At 38.9% G+C, this 19012-nt stretch overlaps 1 long non-coding RNA gene across 1 annotated transcript; it reads left to right on the top strand.

Annotated features, from left to right (window-relative positions):
• The first annotated feature begins 378 nt into the window (after nucleotides 1-378).
• LOC122992358 lies at nucleotides 379-17258 on the top strand. The gene is made up of 3 exons (XR_006406028.1): nucleotides 379-726; nucleotides 15054-15107; nucleotides 15191-17258. It is a non-coding gene; the product is annotated as an uncharacterized LOC122992358 (long non-coding RNA).
• The last annotated feature ends 1754 nt before the right edge of the window (nucleotides 17259-19012 follow it).

Raw genomic sequence — 19012 nt, 5'->3', positions numbered from 1 at the left:
AAACTCTAGCAGGGGTTTCGCTGATGGTGAAATCATGAGGTTAGCATGCAAGTTATGCAAACAAGCCCGTACTGTGTGAAACAGCCCAGTGGCTTCCTCTCTTTGTGATTTCACTTTCTGAAAGGAGAGATACAGTATAGCCTCCCTCTTTCACTTAATCTTTTTTCTCTTCTCCCTCCAGGTGAGTGTGCAGGGGCTAGAAACAGGAGCGAAAAATCATTCTTTTTTGGGTTTTTTTTTTTTTTTCTCTCTCTCTCTGCCCAACCAAGGTCAGTCAAAGCAGTCTGCAGAGCTTTAAACAAATTAATCCGTTACCTCTGGGGTTCCGGTACCATCTATCTGAGCTGTAATGTGATAAGGGGACAGGGTGGAGAACAGGGAACCAGCAGGTGCTCAGCGCGGCTAACACACACACTCATTTCATCACCTGACACCGTTCCTTTTTCCCCATTACACCTACACCTCGACTGCCTCCGAGGTGACTACGCTGCAGTTACAGGAAAATGGGAAATAGCTTATTCTTCCCGGTTATCAAAAACCGCTCCAAAATAAGCAGATCTCCTGCAAATCCCTGTAGCTGATGTGCACTAGCGCTGCATTAGTACTGATACACCTACGGCTGCCTGAATCTCCCTCAAGGTGTGCGGATCTGAGGATAAAGCGGAGCTGGGTCAGAGTGGAAATCCTTCACTTACATGCAAACCCGTAGTGGGTGAGCTTTCTGTGGTGAGTATAGATTACGGCTGTTTCATATCTGAAGATGGAGGCATAAATGAGGCAGGATGAGGGGGGGGTGGTTTGTTATATATATATATATATATATATATATATATATATATGTACGGCTGGATATGTGGTGATTCTGAGCAGACAGTCATCTGGTATTGTGACGGAGTGGGGGGGGGGGGAAGAGAGCAAAAAAGAAAATGAAAGCTCAGCAGAAGGAGGGAGTGAATAGGGTGATGTATGGTCGTCTCAATGCCCTTATGACATTTCCATCAACCTATAAAGACTTAATGGAGGATGCATTGTCACACATGAAATGGAAGGAGAGGATGAGGCAGCGAGGAGAGGCAGAGAAAGCCTCTAGAAAAAAAACCGCAAAAAGACGGAGACTAAATGAAAGAAAGAAAAAAAAAGAAGGGGGTGGGGGGGGGGGGTCAGGAAGGGAAGGCATTTAACAGGATAGAAAAGCATATTGTCAGGTGCTGGGGAATAGCATGTCATCTGTAAAAAGGCAACTCCGAGAGAAGGGGTGATATCACTCCTCACCTCCCCTTTCCTTCCCCCCCCCCCCCCCCCCCCCCCCATCTTCCTCCTCACACCCATTCCAGAATTAACTGACGTGTCTGCGCGGAGACAGATCGCTGTCCGCCGAGTGACGACGAAGTCTAGTGCATTTCACGCTTCCTGCCATCGCCGCTCATCAGCTGTAGGACAAACATGAAGCGGAGCAGGCTGCGGGGATGTCACCGAACCCCCCCCCCCACCCCCCCCCCCACCCCCCCGCCGCCATACTGATGGATGGCAGACAGCTCGAGGGAGCGTCACTCTTGCTCACTCATGTCTGCTGAGTCTGCGACAATCCCCTCAGAGGTTTATCATTCTTTTTTTTTTGTGTGCTTTTTTGTAAAGATTAGCATACGGGAACAAGAAGCTAAGCTCATATTGACAATTTACAGATTGAGGGGCTGCGAATTTGTGTTGTTTTTTTTTTTTTGCGTGTGAAAATGAAAGCGTGGCGAGATGTGAAATGAAATTCACTTCTCCTCACGCCAGATGGGACGATTCATCTTTCTGGGTTTGAAGTGACAAAATCAAAAACCCCTAATGAGGAAACTAGATCTGCATGTACAAATTGACTCAAAAGATATTTCACAGCGAGAACGTATGAAGGAGTATGTTTTAGTGTCAGTCTCGTGTTCGTGTTCACTTTTTATCACAAGCTCCTTTGTCTATGAAACGTACGGCGCCCTGTTGCGTGTGTGTGTGTTGTGTGCTGTTATACTCGCGGCGGTTGTTCAGCCCTCATCTATACGGTTCAGACATATGCTGACACATCTCTGCACATCACGCCGTCTCGGTCTCGGGAAGTGATAATGAGAGCAGTAAGACTCTGAGGAATGGAGATGTTGTCGGTGTTGGAGGAGTGACATATTGAACGTAAAGAGGTATGGGATATTCAGGGCCTTGGAGTCATAAAACAACACTGTGGAAGCCATCATTGTCCTCTCCAAGTCACTGTAGGCATAAATCTCTCGCCTCCGGGGTTTGGATGAGATGTCACCTGTAAAAATGCAATGTCAAAACAATGTCATTTTCAGCGGTTCCTGCAAAACTTTCCATCTGCATACACAAGGGAGCAGATGTAAAAGGAGTAAACAATGCTGAATGACAAGTTTAACACCAGGTTTTTTTTTTTCTTTTTTGCACTTTATGTTGCCTTGCTAATTGATATTCTGCAAGGCAGACAGTTTTTCCTCTCACTGAAACATTAAGTTAACTTAGTTGAACAACATCAGTTCCTCTTTATTCAACCCTGTCTCCTAAAAATACATTTATATACTGCTGATCTGCAACAGAAATTATATTCGGAGAGAAACATATCAACACCTGGATTTTCAATAAGAACATTGTTGCAACAATGTTTGTTTTTTTAAATTGAACAACTAAAGCATGATTAGCAATTTCATGGTTATTTTAAGGCGACTCAGAATACTCAAAGCTGCTCTATAATCAATATTTCACCACATGTAATGTGAAAAACGCTTTTCAGCAGCAGCAGCAGGCAGCTGTTTCCTGTGAAAAAGCTCTGATAAACCCACTGTGCACTACAACGGGACACAAGTGAGAATTTAACAACTAAAGGAGCCGAAATTTGTTGGAGATTAAAAGAGAGCTAAAAGGAAAGTGGAGTTTGGATTTATATACATCAGATGAATTGAAACATGACTCCACATGAATGTTAATGCGGCTCCATGTGCATTTGCTCGCTGCTTGTCCGACCAACTGGCCATTATTTATTTAACCAAACCACTAGCCCAGTTAACCTCGCCTTAAAGGGCCAGTGTGTAGAATTTAGCGGTATCTAATGGAAAGGACTTGGCAGAAATTGAATATAATATTCATAAGTGTGTCTTAATTAGCGTATAATCACCTGAAAATAAGAATCATGTTTTCGTTATCTTAGAATGAGCCCTTTATATCTACACAGGGAGCGGGTCCTCTTCCACGGAGGCCGCCATGTTGCACCGCCATGTTTCTACAGTAGCCCAGAACGGACAAACGAAACACCAGCTCTAGAGAGGGCCTTCACATTTTTTGTGAGTTTCTGGCCACTGTAGGTTTTCCTACACACTTGGAGTGGAGGGGTGTTCAGTCGGTTGCCATCTGCAACCTCACCGCTAGATGCTACTAAATCCTACAGACTGGTCCTTTAACAAAACCTGTCTTCAGTCTGAAAGTTCTGTGCATTGTACAACCAGTGTCCCCTTCCTTAGATTAGAAAATATGTTGCTGGTGAAAATAATTAATGTTGGGGAAGCTACTTTAAAACTGTAGCCTATGAAGCTACAGGCTGTTCTTCATTGGAAGAGGCTAAGCTACGCTACAACTCAGAAAGCTACTTAACCATTGGGAAATATGGTTAAACTAGTATCGCCGCAAATCCCAAACACTGCACATGATCCACACAGCAAATATGTTTCCCCAAAAAAGTATTATGTAAAACATTTAAGTAGTATAATTTCTATGAGACAGGTTTGCTTTATTATCCTGTAAAAGTAGACAACAAAGGGAAAAATCAAACAGGCTTCCACGGTATAAAAGGCTAAATTAATTCTGCTGAGTTCCATGTCTCATTTCTAATTATCACTGCATTAGCAATGATAAAGTACACATGGCAGCCTCACTGTGCAGGTGTGACCTCCATCCGACTTGTCTTTGTGTAATTACCTCCACCATACAAAAGAGCTGTTCATGTGTTCTTGTGCATTATTTCATCACCATTCTTCTTTACTGGTCTTGGCAAAAACTCAACTGGAAACTGCGGGAGAAAGGTGCCAAAAGGGGGTGAAGCAGGGCAGGTGCTTGTTTCAACACAAATAGCATATGGACATGCTGAATAAAGACAAAGAACGCATAATTTCTCCAGTGTGAACTTCCAGCACATCTGTTGATGCACCGAGTAGAGCTATGCAGTGCTGATGCTGCCTTCTGATTAGATCCCTGCAGGAAACAAGCGTCTCTGAGATTCTGTCTGGCATGTGGTCTCGAGCTTCATTATTTAGCAGGAAAAGAAAAAAAAAAACAAAAAAAGTTGAATCAGCATGCCTTCACACCAGAAACAGCAGATAATGGTGAGAGTGAAACCTACAATCAGATTAAAAAAAAAAAAGACCAGGGCAATGAGGTTTAGGAACTGAAATAATCAGAAACTAAAAAAAAAAGCTTGAATATATTTGTGACTGGAAAAGTGGTAGAATTTGTGGTTGATTCTAGCAGCAGTGTGGTCTCGTGTGTCAAGATATGTTTGATATATCCTGTCGTTTAAAGTTCTACCCCTCTAAAAACATACAAAATACCTTCTCACTGTTCTATCAAGTGGTACAAGATTTTGTCAGCGTCTATGTCTCCATTTCTCTTTGTATTAAAGGCTTGATTTCATTCGCTGGTTTTCAAAGCAATCAATTGGAGCAGCCACAACTCACAGTAGAGTTCAGCTCTCTGTCTGTGGCTACAGTTAACTGTAATTACACAATTTCGTATTTGACCACCTTATCAGCAGTCAGTACTTTAATCTCCAAACCAATAGTTATGTGGCTCTTATAGTTTTACTGTCCATCAACCTGAAACTGGCCACAAAACCAACATTAGAGTATGATTTGTTAGGTTCTCTATTATTTATGACACATAAAAGTTTTAAATCATCCTATCTGAGAAGCTGCAAGCTAACGTTTGGCGTTTTTACTTAAAAAAAATACTAAAACGATTATTTGATGATCAAAATAGTTGTAGATTAACTTTCTGTTAATTGATTAATTGGCTAATCATCTGACCACTTGTGTTTAGCCCATAATGGTCAAAGCTACAAGAGTAAACTGCAGTAAACTGGGATTTCCTTTTAAATAAACAGTTAATTCATTAACTGCAGGACTGAATATGTGCTTATTTTCAGCTTTGCCAGAATCCTATGATGTCGTAATCCTCCGATCCTCCTCCATGCCAGGTACACAGTGTCTCTTCTTTACATTTATCGAGTAAAGGTGATGACACAGTGGTGCTGGGCGCATGTTCTGCACACACGGTTACACAGCAGAATGTTGTTTCTCCAACCAAGACCCCTTATCTGATACATTTAGACACATAACATGAGCCCTCTCCCTCACCTGCTTCCACTTCAGAGTCCATTTAGTGACAGATGCTGCTTACATTGAACATCATTACTATTTTTTTTTTTTCATTTTTTCCCTCCAAAGTAGCTGTTAGCAGCTGTTGCTATTGGAAACCGTGTACACTGAAACTGCTGAGGGATGAAGGATAAGTAAAGAGGGAATGTGTGTGTGATTTAATAGATAGGGGGCCTCATGAAGGTCTAGATGTTTTATTTTATTTGAAGGATTTCAATTGAATGAAGGCCAGAAATAATCAAATATAATCATAATCTATAGTAGTTTGATGGATCGATGAATTAATAGAAAAATAAAAATATATATATTCTACTGTTTCACCCTCTGAGCTCCACAGAAAAGTGTGTGAAATGTTAATGGGGGGAGAAAAAAAAAGTAAAAGTTGCTGATTCGTAGAAACCATGTGACATTTACAAAGCACAACTCGTGCCCTCTGCTTCATTACAGAGTCATATTTTGCATGCATGACCAGCTGTATGTGATATGAATCTATGATGAAGTGTTCGGGGATGTCAGCCCTTTTTCCTCGCATTTAGATAAACCAGCACGGCCTGAAATAAAATCAGCACCCATGCCTTTGGACTGTCTCCTCGTGAAGGAATAATAATAAAGCAGAGAGAAAAGAAAAGAAAGAAAAGAAACAAAAGAAAGAGGACCGAAAACTGAATTCTAATTAGATTACATTGGAAAACAGTGCTGGTAATGAGCAAAAAAGGCAGCGGACTGAGTGCAAGAAGCATGTTAACACACACACACACACAGGACAAATATTCACACACAGATTGGTAAGCGCCCCCTACTTAACACTACATACAATTTGCACATTTTAGAGCTGGTATGCCAAGCATAAGCATTTAATATGAATTGGAAAGATGGAAAGTTTCAAAAGCACCCTTCTCGTGTATTTTCAGCACTTTCCAGCAAGGTTATTAGTACCAAGGATCTTCAGAGCAAACTGATTCTCCAGTTTTATCGTCGTGACACCCTACCAACAGGTGCTCATTGTCATTATCCTTCCACAACCACAGACCGTCCATGTGTAGCAAAAGTGTGTTGCTCCAAATCCAGCTTATTTTTCTTCTCGCTCAGAGTGACACTGATAATGGCTGTGGTTGGTCGTATATTTACTATGGCACGTTGAATTTCCCTTATTTCCCAAGATTCTCTCTCAGGTTACTTCAAATAAAGAATCATGAAGTAACTGAAAGCAAGACCACAACCAGAAAACTAATATCTCCTACTGAGGTGAGTGTGTTTACTTCTAATAAGACCATTAATATGTTTATCTGTGATATTCTTTGATCAGCTAATCTATTCAACTGTGTACTGGTAAGTACAATAATCTGCAGCCCACCTCACTCTTAAGCATTTTAATACTTATATTACATATATTTATGAGTGATTCTTCAATTCGGGGCACTTTTGACCTTTGGAATTTTGAAAAAAATAATGTTCTTTAATCTGTTTTTTCTATTTCAAAAGGTTTATCAATTGGTCTGGAACAAAGATGTTAGCATAGCTTTGATTGTACTTCACGATAATTTTGATATTATGATGCTTTTTTCAAAGTTGTCACAGCAAAATGTCATTACCATCACAAAAACAATAATACAAAATGATTTGACAAGCAAAGTTTTCACAATCATTCCAGTAAGTACAAAACATGCTCTTTAAGAACTATGTTCTAAATATTTGTGAGTACATTTAAAATACATTTTAACAACATGTTCTCACTAACTTTTTAATATATTGCCTTGTCTCAACAATGAAATATTGCGTAATAATCAGAATATTTGAATTGCAATGTATATTTTTTCAGAAAATGCAAATTTAGACTTTTAAACATTACCACAATGATTAAGGTAAAACACAAGTTAACAAAAAAGTAACATTTTATATCAAAAAATGTCTTGTGACGGTAATGACAACATGTTTTGGTAATGACATAAAAATTAACACTGGTGTTTTTTGTTGTTTTTACAACTAACGAAAGATAAAGACAATACTACTTTTTAAAAAGAACACCTTTTGAACACTTAACCTTCCATTAAATTGAATCACTTGGTAAACTACCACAGCATTGCTTATGTAATATCTTCTTTGGGCCGGCTGGCTCATTTCTGACATAAAAAAAGGATCAAACAAGAGAATTGGCATGCTCAACTCAAATGTCCCATATGATGGGTGCCAATCCAAAAATGATAAAATAGAAAATAAAGTTTTCAGCACTCTCAAATAAGTGTGTTGCATTTTAATTCATGCACAGCAACAGTGGCGTGACCCCATATTAAACAACAGTCAGGGACCTGCCGGTGATTATCAACCAGCTTATACAAATTATCAGAACAATGTCATTGAAAGACAAATACTAGTAAGAAATACAGTATAGTAAGAAAAATAGTATTAAAGTCAGTAAAAAACATATATCACATTCTGTGACTGCAACGACCACATAAGTAACTAATTGATTTTACACAATAGCAATAAGAAAGTGCACTTAACAATATAAAAACTCATCATGTGCAGAACCTCAGTAGCAGAATTAAAGTGTCTGGCTTTATTTTTTAGCACTTTTTTTAAATTAACAGCACTCAAATATCACTTTGTAAAAAGCTATTTTGACAGTTTAGAGTGTGCTACCAAGATAAACCTTAGACACAAGTTTATTTCATTCTCTGAGGGAGCACAACATCTCCCACACATACACATTAAATCTTTGAATTATTGCTGCATATTTTCTTTCAATTCTTATTTTTATTCAAATGTATTATTCTTTGTTGCTCATTAGCCTGCATTTCACTGCACATATTGTATTGAGTATAAGCATGTGACGAATCAAACATTTAAATTTTTAATCTTAAAATGACTGACATGTTTTTCTGGGACATGCTAACATGTTGTTTAACAGTAGGAGTCATTAGGTCAGCATCTCACTGAGCAGTTACACAGCAATGTGTATCTAAAGTTTGCTAGCATTAGCTAACATTAGCCATAAGATATTGCTCTTATCAGAAGGAGTAAAGTAGCAAAACCGCTAAGTGTATTAAACTGAGAAAAAGAGGAATTACTTTTTAATTCATGTGTAATAGAAGCATGTATTATTATTACTTCTTTCTAAAGTTAAATGGTCATGATTTGAAATAAAATCACAAGCTGCTGATTGTCTTAACATAACTGTAGCTGAGCAGGAAATATCTCAGAGAGGGAGTCAGTATATGGTTAGCCTAGCTTAGCATTAGACTGAAGATGGGGAAACAGCTTGCTTGGTGCTGTCTGAAGTGATTAAATATGCACGTTGACTAGGGGTGTTAACAGTACACCAAGTTCACAGTTCAGTATGTACCTCGGTTTTGGGATCACGGTTCAGTAATTTCAGTACAGCAAGAAAAGAAAGGAAAGGTAAAACATAACATTTTGGCCATTTGGCCAAAACTATTACTGAAACAGTTTAGTTGTGCTGCAGTGGAAAAGGAAAATAACCTTTCTGTCTCTTGCAGAGAGTCAAGACACCTGCCGACAGCTGTTTCATGCTGATTTATGGTCTAACTGTGTATAAAGTAGTTGAAACTAGCTCCACCAGCAGCTACAACAGTAACATGCTGCTCTAACACTGATGCTTCACTATTAATAATCTAATGATGTCAAATATAATAATATATCAGTCAGTGGGACCAAATCATACTTTTTAATCACATTTTTCTCTCTCGGAACTAGTTCTTACAACATGCTGTCTAACAAGACCAGAAATCAAATGTTTTTATCGTTGTTCTGAACGGCTTCACTCAAAGTCGGACAGAAAAGCTGGCCGTCACAGAGAGGGGAGGGCAAGAGAAGATGCGCTATCATTTCACTATGTAGATAACGGAGTATATTTTAACAACAGTGTTGCGCTTGGTCAGTGTTTCTCATTCTGACGGCAGCAACACTACAAGGTAACCAGAGCAACCAGGCTAGCTCAGCTAAGCTGGCTAGCATACATCCATGCTAACGCTAAGTAATGCGCTGCCAAAACGTTCTGGGTGAAACTCGCGCTCTAGAATTATTTTTCTACACGTTGGACTAAGTAGATTATAGTAAACTATTTTCTGCGTATTCTTCATATGTCTGCATGCACCGAACTGTTACATCAGTACCGTGACGGTTCGGGACGAATACACGTACCGTTACACCCCTAGTGTCGACAACACTGAAAGTCACTAATTAACACATTTTCCATGTTTGTTTAACTCAAACAGAAATGTCTATTGACTATTGCAGTCACTCATGATTTTTGGGATAGCTGTATGCTGGAGCTATTTCTTGGTGAACATCTGTGTGCAGAGACTGTGAGCAGCATCATAAAGTCTTGTTGTCACAGTAAGGTTTCTATTCAGGCACCATAAAAACCGAAACATGTGCTCACTGACCACATCAACCCATGTTACAGCCAGATAAGTACTGGGTGAACAGAAAAAAAACATGCGGTCAAGAAGGAGCTGTAACACATTGTACGTTGTCATTTTTACATTTTTATTATGCAGAAGTTAAACACTTGAAATACAGCATGTTGATTAGTGAGCTTTAGAGGTGTTTTTTTACTTTGGACAGAACCAGGCTAGCTGTTTGCTGCTCTCCGTCTTCATGCTAGCTGTTTGCTGCCTTTCATCTTCATGCTAGCTGGGCTAAACATGTCCATACATCAGCTCCATACTTAAAACACAAACATGAGATTGATATTGTTCTTGTAATTTCACCCTGAAAAAGAACTCAAACAAGCATATTTTCTAAAATATTTAACTCTTTATGCTGTGGGCTGTGATGCTGCAAGCTACTGTTCATGCTATTTATGACTTATTTTACATATTTTACCTCTTTTATGACTCATAAAATTGCAAATCCAACCTGTACCATTGCATTCCCACAGAATAAAAGCAATGAAATGTAGGAATATTGCATTTTATTTTATGTAAGCAAGTTATTATCTTGTGTGCACAGTGAGATTACATATATAGCCTATATAAACATGTTTTTGTAAACTGTGTCCAAGTTCCTCTTGTTAATTAACTCCATGAGTGCGTTTGTGTCACTGGGACCTGAAATTATAAGGATTCAGGATTATAACAAAGCCAAAACAGGCTGAACTGGCCTTATCCTGTAAGCCCAGCAAAGAAGGAAGAACTCAGGTGTTTCAGTTGGCTGGTTAGCAGCCGGAGGATATCATAGCATCTGTAGATCAAAGGACACAGACTTAGTCCCAAGTGGAGGGGGGGGGGGGGTGTGAGGGGGGCAAAGGGACAGCAGTGTCCTGTCGTCTGCTCTCACCAGGTGGGGGGAACAGGGAGCATCTGGTCCTGGGAGTGAGGAGTATTCTCACTTGCCTGGTTCAGGTCATTGATATGGGGTGTCTTTGTGTTCAGCACTGGTGTGATCAAACAGATTACTGTTGGCTCAAATTTTCTGTAAAGTTCAGAAATATGTCACTGATCCACCATCTTCATTAAAAATGATTTACAGTTTTGTGTTGTTGATCACATGGATTTGACAGCTATCAGCAGGTGTGATAAGTAATAATATGCTGTTCATATTTTACGTGTCTATCTCCTCACAAATCAAAATAATTATATTAATAAGAGTGATTAATTAAGCTTGATAGAGCTAGGACTGTATTTTATATCATTTATTTTTTTAAGTTCTGCTCTCAAACGTGTGCATATTTAACATACAAAACAGAAATAATGATGGGGGGTATACACATGCACACAAACATGAACTGGCAAACAAAATATGCACAAATTCATATAGGAGGGAAATAAGACAGTAATCATTACAAATATTTAAAAAAAAAAAAAAAAAAACATTAATTTGACTTCATCAAGATTAATTAAATATTGTGAATGCAGTGTAAGGAAACAAAGCTCTTAACAATATGTACAGAGGGTTGGCATTTCATCACAGTGGACCACGATACCTAGTGGTCTATACAGAATGTCAGTCCATACAGAATGAATATGGGAAGACTATTAAGATTTTAAACTGACATTAAAAATAAATTTACATAGGAAATAAATATTGAAGTAACATTAGAATAATGAGGTTAATAGGTATAAATACTTGAAAAGGGTATGAATATGTACCATTCATTCATCCTCTTACTCAATGAATACATGTTGAGATTGAATTTATTCATTCATAAATTGATTATTTGAAGCGGCACTATACAATACTATAAATGGATCAAATGGCTATGTGTAATGTAAAAAGGGTTTCTTGTGGCAGAAAATCCACAGAGAATTATCAACTCTGCCATTCCTCTCAGCTCTACACAGCATTTTAACCGCTTTTAGCTAATTGTTTTGATTGCAAATGACCTGCAAACGTACAGCTTGAGTTCAGTCTCACAGCTCTCGTTTGCAGCAGCACTGTTGTTTTCAGCGAGAAGGCTCTGATAAAACCACTATAACGTATCTGCACCAAACAGACCAAATGGAAGATAGACAAACTTAGTTAAACTAGCTAAACATAATGAGGATTCAGCAGCTAAAGACCCAGAGGAGATGGTGGAGACCAAAACGGAGGTAAGAGGATGTATTTATAATCATCAAGTCAACAGAGACACAATGATGTGTAAATAGGCAACGGCTGGCTAATACAATAGCCATATCAACTTTATAATGATAATATGTCAGCTTGAGTTTTCAGCTTGTTTTGCTTATTTCCAATTGTAGCTTTAAATGTTTTTTTTACTGATTATGATCGTCCATTTCACCTAACCAACAATACTCCAGTCTCAAACAAAATATCACCTTCAAATGCAGAAGCTTTGACCTTATTTATTCATGAGTTTCATATTAATCTCACAGCAAAGTAATTCACATAACTACATCACTCAAAAATGTGTATTCTGAGTCAAGCGTAGGAGGATGTCCCATGAGTTATTAGCAGTTTGATAAGCATAGCATGACATGCTGAGACTTCCATCTCCAGTGAGCTTGCTTCACAGTCTTTGGGTTTTGGTAGGAGGCTTTTAGCTCTTAAACTGTTACGAAACCAACATTTTTCTCCAGTAACACCAAGGCACTGCTATGAATTTCTTAAATTACTACAGCTCTGTAGAAAACCCATGTCTTCTCATTTAACAGCTCCACAATAATATAAATTAGATCCACAATGCTGTTTAGAGCCATTATTGGAATCATTACTGCTATTCATGCCATTCCCAATTTAAATTAATTGCTACCTGTTGTTATTGGCTTTGGACAAGCTGATTTGATCATTTTCCATCCATTTCCACAAACTCAGCAACCCCCCCAAAAAAACTGCTTACACTCCTCATGCAAATTGCCTCTGCCATTTCGCTCACCATTGTTCACTGGCATCATAACTCACCGTGCGGTTTCCATGGGAGCAAATGATTATTTCTGTTATTAGTGAACTTGGCAGCAACGACTTAGCAAAAAACTGCTGTCTCCTTAGTTTGGGGAAGAATAAATCCTTGCTGAACATTATGTGTGTGATTGTGCCAAGGAGAACGTATGCATTTAATATATGTGCTTACTCGGGTGTGAATAAAAGAGATAGAGATTGATGATGAGTTGTTAATGGTATGATAAATGTTTTTTTTGAAGCATTAGCTTACTTGACCTTACATCCAATTCATGATCCATTAGGGCCACATGAAGCCAAGTACATACAACTCGCCACATCGCTGAGAATTGATCCGTCACACACATACACAAACCATATTGAAGGATGCTGATTATTGACTGATGCTGCTTTACCTGAATCAACGGAGCTCGCCTGTGTGGTCGTATCTGGTCAACAGGTTTTCTAACCGGTATCAATCACATGAAGTGACAGGCTCAAACAGCACTTGATAAGCACTTACTATCGAGTCTACATGGAGTCAATAGTGCAGCGGGTGAATCTCAGAGGTGTTGTTTTCTCTCAGATTAAAACATTTTCTCTGCCGTGACAAACGGACCTATTTCAAGCCTTCCTCAAACACAGTAGACAGGCCGGCTGTCCACTGGGTTTGTTCAGTCTCCACATGGACCTCTGCAGCGTCTACAGACTGCGCAAATCTCAAGAGGGCTCTCTCAGGGCCATTCAAACAACAACAATGGCAGGGGTATAAATCTCCCTATATAGACCTCGACTTTGATAGCGAGACCTGACAGGGCTTATTTAGCTAACTGTTGCTTCAGGGACTTTGCTGACATTGGCCTCCTTAGTCAAACACAGGCGGTGTTTTCATGGCACAAATTGGTGTGACTGGCGGACATTGAACTATCCATTTTCTCCATCAAAATGGCCGCCACCCAGAAAAAAGTTGGAAGTGAGACTAAACAATGCACGCCTGCCAGATGGGGGGACGGTTTTTATTTTTCAACAGGGCACTGTTTGCCTTCTGCATTAATCTGTTAGCCTCTTTGGTTCATTGGTAATGTATATCTTGTATCAGAACATATATCAAAGCGCACAAGACAAGAGTTTTTTGTGTTCTTGTCAGAACCGTGAAAGAATGTAGAGCAACGGTCACTGAGTTTGTAATCCTGGTTGAAGAAGGATGCGGGGGGGAGGGGAGGGGCTGGAAACCAGTGACACCAACCTATGTGTCTTAAAGCATGTCACAGTTGTTTTGCCTATGCTGCCAGGTGGTGTTATACTCTATGTTAAAAAAAAGTGGTTCCCAAAACAAAAACAACTTTTTTTTTTTTTTTGAGCTATTCAGTGTAATCCTTTAAATCACTTCTCTAAGCCTTTCATTTATGCTAGCACATGCTTATTTCCAACATGTTTTATCTGTTTTATTGTTATTATTTTTATTTTCTTTATCTGATATTGCTCTTGGGCATTTTATTCCATTTTATTTATTTATTCATTTATGTATTATTTGTTTATGTTTTTTTTTATTGTAGACGTTATCTCCTTGATTGCAGTCCTGATATGTTTCAATCCTGGTCCAACCATGTAAACCACTTTGTAACTTTATTCTGAAAACTGCTATATAAATAATAATATGTATTATTATTATTATCATTAATCTAGTTTACATTTCTATTATTTGAATTTTTATCCTTTACTTCCCTTTACTTCTCTCTCTTCTTGGTTTCCTTTAAAATTTTATGTTATCAATTTATTTATATATGATTCGGTTGGTAGGGTGATTTATATAATATTCTCCCATTTAAAGATAGATTGATGACATTTACATTGATTACTATTTTGTTATTTTTCTCAAGTTAAGCCTGTCTGGTTGACCATTATTAATTAGTGTACAAACGGATTAGTTCTTTCATTTAAGCCCTTGGCTTATTGTATATCTTTTCAATAAGCCTGATGACATCCTGATGTCAATGCATTGCTCATGACTTGTTAAAAGGTCTTTAATCAGATCTGTGACCATATATTTTGTAACTCAAGGTTCATATACAAGCTTCTCCAGCCTTCTTAAGTGAATGAAACTTGCCCAGGTTTAATTACATAAACTTCTATCATGTGATAACAGGTGGTTGTATATATATGTTTACTATTGGATACCTTCCTTGACACCTGAGTGAGTTCCATTTGTTGAAGAAGGCCATAGAATACTTTCAAAAGCTGCGGAAAAGTCATCCTTAAGCTTCTTTGTCTTTCTGTGCCCTCATTTTTTCTTTCTCTCTCCAGGTTTTCTCCATGAACCAGACCTCCCTCTTATGCAGCCTACTGGGCAAAACGAAGGTTGTTTGAAAGCTCCTAACAAAAATATTCAGAAGCTATTATTCATCTTTTTAAAATATATTCTGTTTTTAATGATCATCCAGGGTCTCATCTCCTATCTATCAACCTTGGATGAAATTATCTTGCTGATGGAATATAAAGCACACAAACTAGAAGACGCACTATCTTCCCACCTACCTACTAAGAAGTAAAGCACTTCTCAGTGTTTCTTTCCAACACTCATCCAGAAGCGACTCCTTCAGCCTATACACCATTGTTCTTTCCTTACCCATACGCCTAATTAGATGCTTTTGATACAGTATGAACAGAGAGTGGGGACCCAGTTGGTGTGGCTCCTCTAATGCACCCTCCAGTGGCTCTCACATTGATCCCTTTTTCTCTGAAGATGCCACAAAGACTGCACATCGGCTCAGCGTGGGCTATCATGAAAGACAACGGAGCACAAGTGGAAAACAAACTCAAAAAGAAATGGGTTGCTTTATTTTATTACAGGTCGCCAAGGCTGCCCGACACCTGACGGCTATGAGGCTGGCATGCTAATGTAATGCTAATTGTAACCCAAACAGATCAGTGACATTTGTTGAGCAGTTAAACAGGAGCCCTCCTGGGGGGGTGTTTATATTCTACACAAGATTTATATGCTTACAACATATTTAACCGGCTACAGTGACATCTACAATTGTCCAAGATGGGTCGTTGGTGGTACATGAATTACAAGTTTGAATTCCCGGAGTCATTTTCTGCCTGTGAGGTAGTGAGGCTGACGGCGTAGTATTTGTTTTTCATCAGCGAGTGTTTGGCTTGGCAGCAGGTTTCTATGGGCAGACCGGGGTGGGAGAGGCAGGCAGGCAGGCAGGGGGGAGATTGTGGATTTCGTTGTATGAGCCAACAGGCTCCAGTGCCTCAGCAGACAGTGATTGGGCCATGGCCATTGTAGCCTCTCAGGGGGAAAAGGTGCCAAGTGCTTGTCCATTATAACAGGTTCTGTACTCTCTCAAGACCCCCTCCCCAAGCCATCCCTCACACACTACTCCTGCTTGAGTGCAGTGAGGATACAGCACGGGCGGAGAGTGTTGTTGACATTTTCTGAAATTGCCTGAAAGCATTTTTGGTCAGCAGGAGCTGGCAGAGGAAGACTTCAAGTCTTGCATAGCATGAAATAAGCCCAAGACATATAGAGAAAACACTGTATTCATTTTTTTTCTTTCTGAGAAAGAGATGAGATGGTTGACAACAAGCTCTTGCCTGTGCATGAAGCAGGGAGCTGGAGCCAGGAAGTGGTTAGCTTAGCATAGCATAAAGACTGGATGCAGAAGCAAACAGCTATCCTGGTTCTGTAAAAATATTCTGAAGAATATACCCAACAATAACTTAAAGTACACTAATTGCATCCTGTTCATTCAAATGTGTACACAAACAGAAATGTGAAAATAACTATTACTGAGGGAGGGCAATTAGGGGGGAAAGTATATTTTCCAAACTGTTGAACAGTTATTTGCAACAGTCATCCCTTTTGTAGTTTTTGCACATTTTTTTATTATTTAAATAAAGGAAAAAAGGTCTTTGGACATACATCAGAAATGCTCCCAGCCTTCAACCCACTGTGTGGGCGGTCTGTGTATATGCTGAGCCGGCACAGAGAAACATTGTAAACTTGGACTCATGACTGTAGCTCATAACCCAAGGACAGGGAACATTTTGTTAGCAGTGGAACTGAAAAATAAGGACCACAACATTTAGCATTCAAACTGACCAATGTGGACATTTACAGGTAGGTTTTAAATATTTCTTCTGCTAAAGATGGGTTGCTAATTAGCTATCCAGCTTGTAAACTGACACAAGCAGTCATTTACAGAGGAGATCTGGATGCAATTTGATGTTTGAGCTTCACTGTGCAGAATGATGTATATGATGTATTTTTGACACTAGAAAGCTGTTTTTGCATTCATCTGCCAAAGGGGGGGAAAGTGTTTCTGTTCTCACCTTAAATCTGAGTTTAATTCAATTCATATTCAGGTCATAAAGCTCATATTAAAAAGTTCATTCATGCAGCCATTTATAGTGTTATGGTATGAGACAATCCAGTCACCCAGCTAGACCCAGTTAAAGAGTTGAAAGGGCGGATGGAGGCTTATGTTTAAGGCGTGTACCTACAAGCATGATTCATGACATCATGAGCTCATCTTGGTCCAATATTCAACTTACAGTAGTATGATGAAGAAACTTGAAACCTCCAGTGCACAAACACTGAGAAATGACTTTTCAGTGAAGTTGGAGACATCTTGCGTCTACTTGTAAAAACGTTTGAAATTGTACATATTTGAATATTTATAGATTCAGTCTTTTTTTAGTCTCTAAACATGTTGAGAGGATCTTTAAATGTGTCCATTGCATGATTCAAACCAACATATAAACCTATATATATTAAATATAATGTCCTTTTTTTCAAAAATGCATGTAAACTAATTTGTAAAATGTAAATCACGCCACTTTACTCATCCCCACTGAGTCTTTCTGTGGACATCATATATATATTCTCAGGTTATTAGAGATCAGATCCACACAGATGGGTGAATGTGATCGTCTTCTTAATTAGTACCAACAAATCATCAGCAGAAGCACTAATGGGAACTCGTTCCACATGAAAGAGCTGTGATTACACTCATGCATATGCCCCCCCAACACACACACACACACACACACACCACTCCTCCTTCCCCCTTGTTGTATTTCAGAACCAGTGTTTCCATCTCTGGTGTATATAATAGAATCAGTTTTATTACCTGGGTCAAGCAATGGGGTGCAGATTTAGCGATAAGTATGCAAATGAATTGATGTTTATTCTGTTTTGTAAGACATACAGCGCATATATATTATGCTTACAGGACCCCAGGGCAACTGCCGTCAAACATCAATTACCATCAGAGGATGCAGACAATAATATACAGGCAGGTTGCAATGGATGATGTGTTTGTGAAGTGGATGATGGGTGTGAAGACATGATTTCCAATTTCCAAGTCCAACTGAAATCACATTTAATCATCGTTCTTTGCAGTCAGGAATAATGTCAACATGTTCTGTTTTTTTTTTACTGTAGCAATAGTTTTGTATTGTATTGTTATTGTATTATCAGTGGCAGGCTGAGTGTTGCTGTTACACTGTACAAACGGAGACAATGTAAATAGCCTGATGTAACTACAGGTCATGGACTGACAGCGTTTGCTAACAGGAATTTTGAAGAGCAAGAACCAAACCAGCATCTAACGAGTCAGAAGTTTGTAGGTATGTTAACATGCTGTATAATGTGCTGAAGCTGAGCAGCTAATTAGCTATCTAGCTGCTAACTGACATTAGTGGTGCACTTTTCCCTGGTGAATGTTTGTTTGGTGGCTCGTTCAACAAGCTGAGGTGGAGGACAAGATGTGTGTTCATGTTTGTAAGTTAGATAAGAAGGAGACTTTAGCAGGAAGCTAATGTGGGTTGTTGTTCTGAGTCTGTGGCTCTTGTGTCGTGTAGCAGGATGCAATCAGGCTCAGTGTGACTTTCTGCTCTGCCTATGATAGAACACCACGTTATCGATTTGATTTGCTGTATCGAAATAAGGACTCCATCTATGTAAGCAAATGGCAGAACAGTATTTAATTAAAATCATGTAAAATTAAGGGGTGCCATCATGAAATCGAAGAATTAACACTAGAACCTCCAGGAGTTGCTATATACCTGAAACCGACAACGGGTAAAATTTACCCGCACACCTGGGTACCGCATATGTAATACTATAGAAATGTACTCTGTCATTGTATTAAGGCATTATCTTCACAAAGGAATGTTTAAAGTCATGAAATGAGTTTGTTTAATCATCACCTTGTTTTATAATCTAAGTATCTTTAAGAACACTAATCTTT

This window comes from Thunnus albacares, chromosome 11 (assembly GCF_914725855.1).
Source record: "Thunnus albacares chromosome 11, fThuAlb1.1, whole genome shotgun sequence".
Taxonomy (NCBI): domain Eukaryota; kingdom Metazoa; phylum Chordata; class Actinopteri; order Scombriformes; family Scombridae; genus Thunnus; species Thunnus albacares.
The sequence above is the reverse complement of the archived record's forward strand: the minus strand, read 5'-3'. Positions and strand labels throughout refer to the sequence as shown.